We start from the raw sequence: 10,804 nt of genomic DNA, 5'->3' as shown, positions 1-10,804 counted from the left end.
TGGCAGGCAGTCAATTTCCTTGAGGAAGAGGGAGGACCATTGTTATTACTTTTAGAAATTTGGGACAGGTAAATTGGGAGATTGGGATTGACATATACACACTACTATATATAAAATAGATAACGAAGAGCAATCTACTATAGAGCACAGGGAACTCGACTCAGTGCTCTGTAATGACCTTTATGGGAAAAGAATCTAAAGAAGAGTGGATATTTGCATATGCATAACTGATTCACTTTGCTGCATACCTGAAACTAACACAACATTATAAATCAACTATACTCCAATAAAAATTAATTTTAAAAAACTTGTACTAAGGGCCAACATGGACTAACAGTGAGGCTGGTTGTCTCTGCTTAGAAGGGAGGGTCACAGGCAGTAGAGACTGTGGGTCCTATGCCAATTGACTTGTCCTGAAAGTTCAATCTAGCAGCCTAGTATGGACTGAACTCGAGAGGGGTTCCAAAAGCATTCTGCTTTACTGACTCTGTGACACGGGGAGGTGGACCCTGCAGCACATCAGACTCTTATTAAGCATAACATTTGAGACCAGCCACAGTCAGGGCTGGAATCAGTGTGGGGGCAGAAGGGAAAAAAAAAGAAAGGAGGGCAGAGGCTAGTAGTTCTAGCTGTCCACTAACTAGCTGCAGGCACTTGGGCAATCACACAATACCCTTGTGTCAGAGATTCCTGTGTGCTACAAATCACAAATTTATTCTCTTCTTGCTGGGCATATGGCTGCTCATCTGGACTACATTTCCCAGCCTCCCTTTCAGCTGCACTTGGCCCATGTGACTAAGTTCTCACCAATGGAAGGCAAGCGGAAGTGATGGGAATAGTCATCATCTCATACTTGCACCTTCCTGTTCTATCGGGCTGGCTGGGAATGATGTTAATAGAAGCCACATATCGAGGGTGACCAAGCTCCGCCAATGGCCTGGGTTTGTAAGATGACTTTGTAGAGCAGAGTGAGCTCTCTCACCCTGGACTGTTACTTGGAAAGAAATAAATTTCTATTTGGTTTGAAAAACTGCATATTTTGGTTCACTTTGTTATAGCACTCACTCAGAGGAATCTGCATCCTGGCTTTATTTTTCCTAACTGTAAAATGAGAGTATCTTCATTTGGGTTTCTCCAAAGGCAAGCAGTTTATTGGGAGATGATCTCAGGAAATACTAGCAAGAAGCAGGGTTGAATGACAGGGAAGGAAAGACAACCCTTAGAGTGTATTATGAACCAAGCTACCATTGTGGACAACTGAGATTTAATTCTACCAAGGGAACTCTGGGACCCAGTGTAGAATACCTGCCTTAGAGTGAGTCCACCTAAGTTGAGATGTTTATGTATCAACTCCCATCAGTCATTCATCTCACAGGGTCTCTTTTCCCCAGTATTTCTGGCCTGTTGCACAGGCAGGTGGGGTTCAGGGGCCAAACAACAAAAAGACACACAAGTAATGAAATGCCGGTACTGGTGGCTGAATGTTGAGCTGGTGCACAATGAAGCGTAAGGACAGGGGTCTGCTGATGGGGCATTGAGCGCATCTGTTACAGAGGGCATTGATGAAGGGCCTAGAAGATCCCCTTCCCACATTAAAGTTATCCAGGCCCAGTTTATGGATCTACATTCTCCTAATTGCTAATCTGAAATGGCTGCTTTAGCCAGATTGGTTTACTCAATTTAGGGCACCCCCCAAACACTCTGTGAATTCATTCTCATTTTATTTGTGCTCTTCATATGTGGAAAACAGCTCAGCACTGTGTCCTCCCCTTTTCCCCCACTGTATCTGTTAGTTATTTATTAAAAAAAATTTTCTTGGCCACACTGCATGGGCATGCAGAATCTTCATTCTCTGATCAGGGATCAAACCCGTGCCTCCTGCATTGAAAGCAAAGAGTCTTAACCCCTGAACCACCAGTAGTGAATACAGAACAGATACAGAAGTCCCTGTATCCATTATTTATTGCTGCTAAATGAACCACCCCAAACTTAGGGGCTTAACACAACAGCAATTTATTCTTTTTCACAACTTTGTGAGTCAGGAATTCAGGCAGGGCTGCTGGGCACATCTCCATGAAATGCCAGCTGGGCTTATTCACGTGGAATGACCCAGGTGTCTGCTCATCTTCCAGGACTCTCTCCATATGGTCTCAAATTGTTCAGTAGCTCTGCCTGGACTTGCCCACAGGAGGCAGCTGGGCTCCCAGGAGAGGAGATGTAAGCTGCTCCTTGTAAGACCTGAGCACTGCAAGTCTGCAGATGTTACTCCCGCCTCATTCTGTTGGTTAAAGCAGTTGATGTGGTATACCCAGATTCAAGAAGGTGGGAGACAGGTTCTCCTCTAGGGAGTGGGAGGAGCTGACCTGGCCACCACTGGATATGGTCTATCCTGCCCTCCCCCTCTTCTACTTACTCAGATCCCCAAGTCAGACTCCTGTCCTGCCTCATGGAGGAGACCTTTCCCATCACGCTAGTCCACCCGAACAACTAAGGGCACCTCTTGTTAGACACACTTTTTATTTTGTCCTTAATTGTTTACTGTCTTGTGAGACTTCATCACTACTTATCATGGGCTCTTTGAGGACAGAGAAATCAGGTTAGAGTTCCGAGAACACTTTGTACTATTGGGAGCACACGATGGGCTTTCAATATGTGTTTGTACAGAGACAAAGGGAGGACGGGGAAGTAGGGGCTGGATGGAGGCAGTGATGTGTACCCTCAGGTTAAGATCTTGATCAGTAGAGCTCATTTCTAGTCGATTAATCAAGAGTCTTCAGCTGCTTATTCTGAAAACCTAATCATTCTGAATTCCCCCCAGCTTACATGAGGCTTTGGTGACACAGACCCCTGCAGGCAGAAATCACCAGGTCTGTAACTGGACGGGATCACGTGGAAGGTGCCTAGAAGACTTCCCTACCTGGGAGGCAATGTTTCCTGTGTCAAGCATTCCGCTGCTCCTTTTTTAAAAATTATCTTTGTTCGGCTGTACCTGGTCTTAGTTGTGGCAGGCAGGATCTTTGATTTTCACTGAGGCATGAGGGATCTTCCAGTTGTGGCTCGTGGGATCTAGTTCCCTGACCAGGGATGGGACCCAGGCCTCCTGCATTGGGAACGTGGAGTCTTAGCCCCTGGACCACCAGGGAAGCCCCAAGCATTGCTGTCGTCGTTTAGTCACTAAGTTGTGTCCAACTCTTTGTTACCCCATGGATTATAACCTGCCAGGTTCCTCTGTTCGTGGGATTTCCCAGGCAAGATATTGGAGTGGGTTGCCATTTCCTTCTCCAGGGGATCTTCCCGATCCAGGGATTGAACCTGAATCTCCTGCTTTGCAGGCAGATTCTTTACCACTGAGCCACCAGGGAAGCATTGCCCTCTTGTAAAAATACAAGTATGACCTGTTGGTGATGGATGGGAAGTGGTGGGAAGTGGGATGGAAATTTGAATCTCTGATGTCTTAGTGAAAATTATCTGATAAAATCAGTGTTTCTTTTTCTGTTGCAGAAGAAGCTGGGACAGCAGCATGAATGTGCTGGAAGATTGGAGGCCACTGATGCTGAAAGAAGGAGAACCAAGGAGGGAGGTTCCTGAAGACAAGTCACCTTGCTCACATCAGCCAGGCCAGGTGTGCTGGAGACATTCTGAATAATGCATCTTTCTGGGCATTCAAAAGTGGCTAGTGGTCTCATGGACAACTGAGAAAAATGGGAATATGGGTGGGAGGAAGATTCCAGAACCTGTGAACCTGGCAGTGTGGACAACCCCTCCATTTCTGGGATCCAGTCTTCTATGATGTGATAGGACCCTTAGTCACTAGGTTTCCAAAGGCAGGGGAAGCCTGTGGGAAAACTGACTCAGCGTGTCTGCAGTGAGTGAAATAAATGTTGTTGTGTGTTAGTCGGGCCTTTAGTAGAACCACTAATGGAAGATCAGCAGACCACTGGGATGGGTGGGCATCAGGGCTAAAAATTGATAAGACTCTCACGGTTGCTCCTATATGCAACCTCAAGTCATTTTTTAATTAAATGCCCTGAATTGTCTTTTTGGATCAAAACTTTCTCTGTTCTGTCAATTAAAGAAGGCTTGCTGCAGCCCACCTCATGGCTAAGGGTATCAAATGTGTCTGTACATTATCATGCCTAGCAGTTTTTTGTGTGTTGATGTTGGCTGACACGCAGAAAATGTACTTTCATGGGCCTGGTGACTTTGTCGTGGACACCGGCTCTGGGACAGGCATGGACTGTCCAGCATGGACTTGAGTCACACCTGAGTTTCAGTTCTGCTTCTGTCACTAGCCTGGTGACCTTGGGACATTTGGAAACTTGAATGTGGGAAAGGTGTTCCTCATCTGGAAAATGGGAATAGCCACACCCAAGTCACGGGATTGTGAGTAATGAGTAAGTGTACGTTAAGTTTCTAGAACTTTCCCTGGCTCAAAACTATATTTAATAAATGACTTTTAAAGCAAGGTTTTTTTGTGTTAATTACCATCTCATCATTTCACCATGCCGCTGTGCTTACAGCCTGTGTCTGCATTTTCTGTTAACCATCAGAAAATGGTCAATATGTAGGCATGTGTGATTCCTAAAGATGGGGGAGAAATTCAGAGGATCTAGGATTTCTGGTCATCCTGTTAATTGAAGGGAATATTTTGATGCCCATTTGGGGGGTTCATAGAGAGGATGAGGGGTTAAAGCCATAACAGAAAGGAATTCATTTTATGGTGTAAATAAGAAATGAGCTGGTTATGAAAATTAGCAGAAGCCCCTGGATGGAGCTGTTCCATCTGTCTAGAACATTTAACTCCCAATCGCCTATTGACTGGTCACTCACACTGCTTCACTGTTACAATCTCTTCTAAGTGAGCAAAGAAACCCTTTCCTGGTGGATCACTCTGGTTATTAAGAGCCATCCCTTTCTGGCATCCTCTGAATCCCAACCACATTGAGATTTGTTCTTCAGATGGGAATGTGAAAGTGAGGTCGCTCAGCGGTATCTGACTCTTTGCAACCCCATGGACTGTAGCCTACGAAGCTCCTCTGTCCATGGGATTTTTCAGGCAGCAGTACTGGAGTGGATTGTGATTTCCTTCTCCACGGGAACTTCCTGACCCAGGGATTGAACCTGGGTCTCCTGCCTTCCAGGCAGATGCTTTACCGTCTGAGCCACCAGGGAAGCCCCTTCAGATGGGAACCTTGGTAAACAGTCCTGCTTGTTCTGTCTTTATCCCTTAACCAAATTCTTCCACATACAATCATGTCTCCAAATATAAATCCAGAGTAATCTTTCCTATCATCTTCTCTTCCCTAGGCTATTTGTTGGTTGATGACACTAGAGTTTGCAGTATCCTTAAACACTTGGTGGAGCAAACATCTCTCCATTGACTCTTTAACTGAACTAAAGCACTCTAAACAAGGGCCTTTGTTCAGCCTTTTCAGTTAGTCATTTGTCAGGAAGCCTGGACCCAGCAGTTTCAGAAAGAGTAAAGATAACTTGATAACTTTACCTCCTGTCCCCAGATTTGAAAATGGGGGGGGGGGGGCGGGGAATGTCTGTAGGAAATGAATTTAAAAAACAAATACCCTGGACTTCCCTGGCGATCCAGTGATGAAGAATCCACCTTGAAATGCAGGGGACATGGGTTCCACCCCTAGTGAGGGAACTAAGATCCCACATGCTGCAGAGCAACTAAACTTGGACACAGCAATGAAAGATCCTGCATTATTCAACGAAAATCCTGCATGCCTCATCCAAGACTCGACACAGCCAAATAAATAAGTACTAAACGAAACAAAACATCGACAGCAGCAAAAACACCACACACACCTGAGAAAAGGCTGGAAAGCAGTGAATTTAGAGACGTCACCTTTCTGAAGGCACTTGGATGCTTGAGTTTCATTTCCCTCATTGTTATCTGTGCCCCTTGACAAGCATATCTTCTTCCAGGAAAAGTGAAGGCAAATTTCTTGGCATTTGCTTTACTATATTCTCCAGACTGGAAATCTCATTAAGGAGCCCTTCCTGATGGAATGGATGGAGATGGAAACGAAATGCCCTCTCTGCTCACATTAGTATTTGGTTGAGATGGTCCAAATGTTTGTGGCAGTCATTAAATCTTCTCCAAGCAATATTCGGGTTTCCCAGGTGGCTCAGTGGTAAAGAATCTGCCTGCCAATATAGGAGATGTGGGTTCGATCCCTGGGTCGGGAAAATCCTCTGGAGAAGGAAATGGCAACCCACTCCAGTTTTCTTGCCTGGGAAATCCCATGGGCCGAGGAGCCTGGAGGGCTACAGTTCATGGGGTCGCAGAGAATCAGACATGACTGAGTGACTAAACAGCAACAAAGCAATGTTCCTAGGGATAAGCCATCGAGGAAAATGGAAATTAAGTTTGCATCACTGCATTCCCCTGTTCCAAACGAGGAAGCCATCTCTAGTTTGGGGGGAGGATGGAGGTTGCATGGTCTTCTTACTGAGTTTTTAATCGAGTTGCTATTCCCCTCTTTCGTTTATGGAGCCATAGAAGTGTCTGTAATGAAAGATGACAATGGCAGTGTGCAGAGGTTGTGCCCAAAGAAAATATGACAGCTCTCTCATAGGGCCTGGATGGAAGCAGAGGGAGCTTGGTAACAAGCCGCATCGCTCTCTCTGTCGTGCATACTGATTGCAAATAGTGTGGGTTATCCTCCACTCTGTAAGAAAAAGGTGTGTGTGTGTGTGTGTTAGAAAGGAAGAGAGAAGGAGAGATAATTTCTCCCAATTGATTATGAACCTCATGCATAGCAACCATTGGAGAAATGACTCTCAGGTTTCCTATAGCAGAGCACGCATGCACGTGTGTGGGCACACACACACACACGCGTGCACGCACACACACACACTCACTCTTATACACTGACAGGCTAATGGCTACTTTCCCAAAGAGTGGTTAGAAAGAAGTAGTAAATGGGACTGTGTTGATGCCGGGAGAAGACCCGGGCAAAGATCAAGATACCCCCAGCGTATCGGATAACACATAATTGGCGGGTCACAGCCAAATGAGTGTAGTCACGCATCGCCGGGCCGGCCTTTGCCGCTGATAAAGACACTTGTAAACAATTCAGTCCCAGAACATGGCAATAATATGTTGATCCGGCGTGTAATGAGGTGTCCCTGGAATCAATAAGCAGTCCTGGAGAGCAGGGAGCAGGGCAGTGGCTGTCTTTTTGATGACCTTTCCTCACCACTGAGGACCTCGGCTCCCCTGAAGAGGACTTTTCTCATTTTGCGGCGGCTCCGAGTGTCAGAACTTCCATTCGCAGCCAGCAAATGAACAGCCGGGCCCTGCATGCTAATGACGTCCAGGCTATTTTGCACCTTTTCATCCGCACATTATGCTCTTGACTCTGGAGAAGGTGGGAATTAGGCCGGACCCTGGTGTCAGACTGCCTGACGGCTCGGCTCCGGAAAACTGGTAATTGAAGCTGATGAGTGATGCGAGGGAGGCCTGAATTTGGAAATAAACAGTTTCAAGCACTGCATGTCATTTCTAGAGAGACTGCTGAGCGAATGGAAATGAGCTCCGTTTCTTGAATCTAATGCAGTTTCTCAGCAGGAAAAACACCGTCTTTTAGACAACAATGCCAGTCATTAAGATTTAAATGTTCTGGCGATAATAGAAGAGCTGGCCTCCCCGGTTCACAAATAGCACTTATGTAAATGTCTTTCAACACCCAGATCTACATTTAATCCACGCCCAGGAAGATAACTGTGTCGGGAAAGCGGAACCAAATGCAAGCCTTAGTCTATAAATATCATTCATAAGGAGAGAGAGGAAAACAGTCAAATTGTTTGCCAACATGTCACATCGCATCGCCTGTCAGCGCTAGAGAAACGGCACCTCCCTGTTCACACAATGAAAGGACGCTCAGAAGTCTGCCATAAAACACTCAGAAACCACACTTTTCCTGGTTATTTCTGCTCTGATGTATTTCTTTCCAAATAAACATGCTGGCCTTTTATGCGGAAATGGCATGAACATTCCCCACCTGAAAGGCAGAATCTCTGCTTGACGAGTGATCTGTGTACTTAATGTTGCAACAGAAGCTCAAATCTGGACCTGCTCATGTGTAATATTTAAAAGTTCTTTCGTCAAGTGTTTGCTTCACCTTCTTTTAACATTACTATGTTGTCACAAAGCCCTGGACCAAACATGGCATGCCATGCTGGTGTCTTCATCCCCAGTCTGCTGAGATAATCTGGACCCTGAGTAGCTGTGGCTGTTTGTGAAAAGAAGGGCTCGTAACCTACACACAGACTTCTGTGGTTTAAGAGGCTTTAAAAATCGGGTTTATTAGACATGCCTCCCCCCACCCCGCCACCCCAGCCCAATTCTTCCTGTACAGGTGAAACACCTTCAGGGAGAAAATTACGAGCCTGCAGAAGAGGAGAACAAGACCAGTAGTATTTATCATGGCAGGCCTGAGTGATTCATGAATAACCATCACTTTGCCCTTTTCTCGTTTCTCTTCCCCACCAGAAGTGAGAGTTCGCGATTTCGGGCCTTTTTCAATTTAATGGTGACATGCAGGATTCTTGCAAGCAGTCTCTGGTTTGTTAGCAGCATCAAGGATATCAGCACAGCTCAAGAGAAACTGAAGACGGCTGGGGTGTTATTGTCACTTCAGTTTAAAGGTAGCAAACCTATCTTGCAAAGGATCAACACTGAATTACTTCAGCATTTCAAAAATATAGATAAGCAATGCATTTCTAATAGCATACTTGTGGATCCGGGATAGATCAATGAATATTCAGCAATCCTTTGCACGAAATGTATGAAACAAGAAAAAGGATAAATCTTCAACACACACACACACATGGGCACACGCATGCAGGCACACCCACCCCTCACTGTGACAATGTCACCCCATTCTGTCATTATTTCTGTGTCTCATGGGGTCTCCCTTGACATAATGGCTAAAAGAGAGGGAGAAAATTGGGGTCACTACTATGCAATGATGATAACTGCAAAGCTCTCTGTGCTTGGTGCACACATGTGCTGGGAATCCAATATTTATACAGTTATTTCTGTTTCCAGAGCAGCATTGTTTTTTTGAAAAGCTTTTTTCAAATATACACTTATTTCAAAAATACACTTTTTTTGAAAAGTGTATTTCTTCACTGGACTCTCAACACAAGCCTATGGCACCAAAGTCCATTTTATTAACATGTAAGAAAAGGGAAGAAAGAAATGATGTGATTTTTATAAGATCACACAGCAAATCCACTGGTGAAGCCAGAATCGGAACTTTCCGTTTTAAACATTTGCTTCGTTCTTTTCTAGAAATCTGTGCTCCCCTGTGTAGGTATTCTCAATAAAGAAGGTGGTGCAGTGTTGGCTATTTCTGCTTCTATCCTCACAAGTACCACATCTTCGGTTGGTGCTATGAGACTGAAATTGTGACTTGGAAGCAGGATGGGCAACTCCGATTGCTCCGAGGAGGAAGAGCAAGGGCAAGATCTTTTCAGTCTTTCCTGGTCACTGGTGGTGGCTACTACGGCAAGAGCATCCCTTACAAGTGGATAAGGAGTGATTCAACATTGTTTGAGGATCAAGAACATAGGTTTGGCTTTGGTTCAAATCCTGGTTCCATCAAGGTCTCAGTAACTGCAGAAAAGCAATGGGACATTTTTTGCTCATGGAACGGGAACTGCAGAAGTGGGTAGTCTAGGGTGGAAGAGAATGGGCCCAACGATGCTATCAATGCTCAGGTTCATTTTGTCTTTCTACTTCACCTATTTTAGAATGTCATTTCCTTCTTAAGGACGCCTCATGCTCACATTGTGGCTATGCAGTTGCAGCCCTCTCATCTGAAGGAGAAGGAAGAGGGCCAGGCAAAGAGCCCGATCAGTATGTCCTTCCAAGGAGCTTTATAGGAGGCAGTTCCAGCCCCAACTTGTGTTTGTAGCTCTTTGGTAAGAACTTTCACCAGGCTATTTCTACCTACAAAGAGGGTTGGCAGGTGCAGTTTTGAAGCTGACATGTCACGGCTCCCTCCATAGTTGGAGTCCTCTTACTTGGAAACAAGTGAACAGAGATGGTGTAATTGACTGAAGGAAAACTTTGCTGCCACAAACACTTAGGAGACATGTGAATCCAAGCTAGTTACTGAACTTCTTTAAGTCTCAGCTTACTCATCTTGTCACTTGGGAAGAAATAGTGAACTTTCCTTATTAGCTTGGCATTAATGGGTTGTGAGACTAAAATGAAATAGTTCACATACAGTGCTGTCCCAGCACAGAAATGTGAGATATGATGACCTAGGAAATGAGGTGTGAAAACATGCTCACCTTACTAGTGATTGGGGAAGTACAGCTGAATACTACAATAGGAGGGTGTTGGCACCTTCAGAAACTACTAAGCAGGTAACTGGGACCGTGTTTCTGGAGGGTAATCTGGCAATAAGAATCCTTCTTCTTGGAATGCATGCTAGAGAAATACTTGCACAAATGTATACAGAGACCTTAAGACTGACTGGTTTGACCTCCTCGCTGTCCAAACCTGGGTTTCCCAGGTGGCTCAAGTGGTAAAGACCCTGCCTGCCCAAGCAAGAGATATGAGAGATGTGGGTTCAGTCCCTGGGGCAGGAAGGTCCCCTGGAGGAGGGCACAGCAACCCACTCCAGTGTTCTTGCCTGGAGAATCCTGTAGGCAGAGGAGCCTGGCGGGCTAAAGTCCATGGGGTGGCAAAGAGCTGGAAACGGCTGAAGTGACTTAGCACTCACACACGCATAATGAGACCTGTCTGAAGATGGTCACTGAAGCACTA

At 45.4% G+C, this 10,804-nt stretch overlaps 1 non-coding gene across 1 annotated transcript; it reads right to left on the bottom strand.

Moving 5' to 3' along the window:
- Positions 1–5,099: 5,099 nt before the first annotated feature.
- TRNAS-GGA lies at positions 5,100–5,172 on the bottom strand. Its single transcript has one exon. It is a non-coding gene; the product is annotated as a tRNA-Ser (tRNA).
- Positions 5,173–10,804: the final 5,632 nt, after the last annotated feature.

Source organism: Cervus elaphus, chromosome 23 (assembly GCF_910594005.1).
Source record: "Cervus elaphus chromosome 23, mCerEla1.1, whole genome shotgun sequence".
NCBI classification, from domain to species: Eukaryota; Metazoa; Chordata; class Mammalia; order Artiodactyla; family Cervidae; genus Cervus; species Cervus elaphus.
This window is presented reverse-complemented; position numbering and strand designations above follow the sequence as displayed.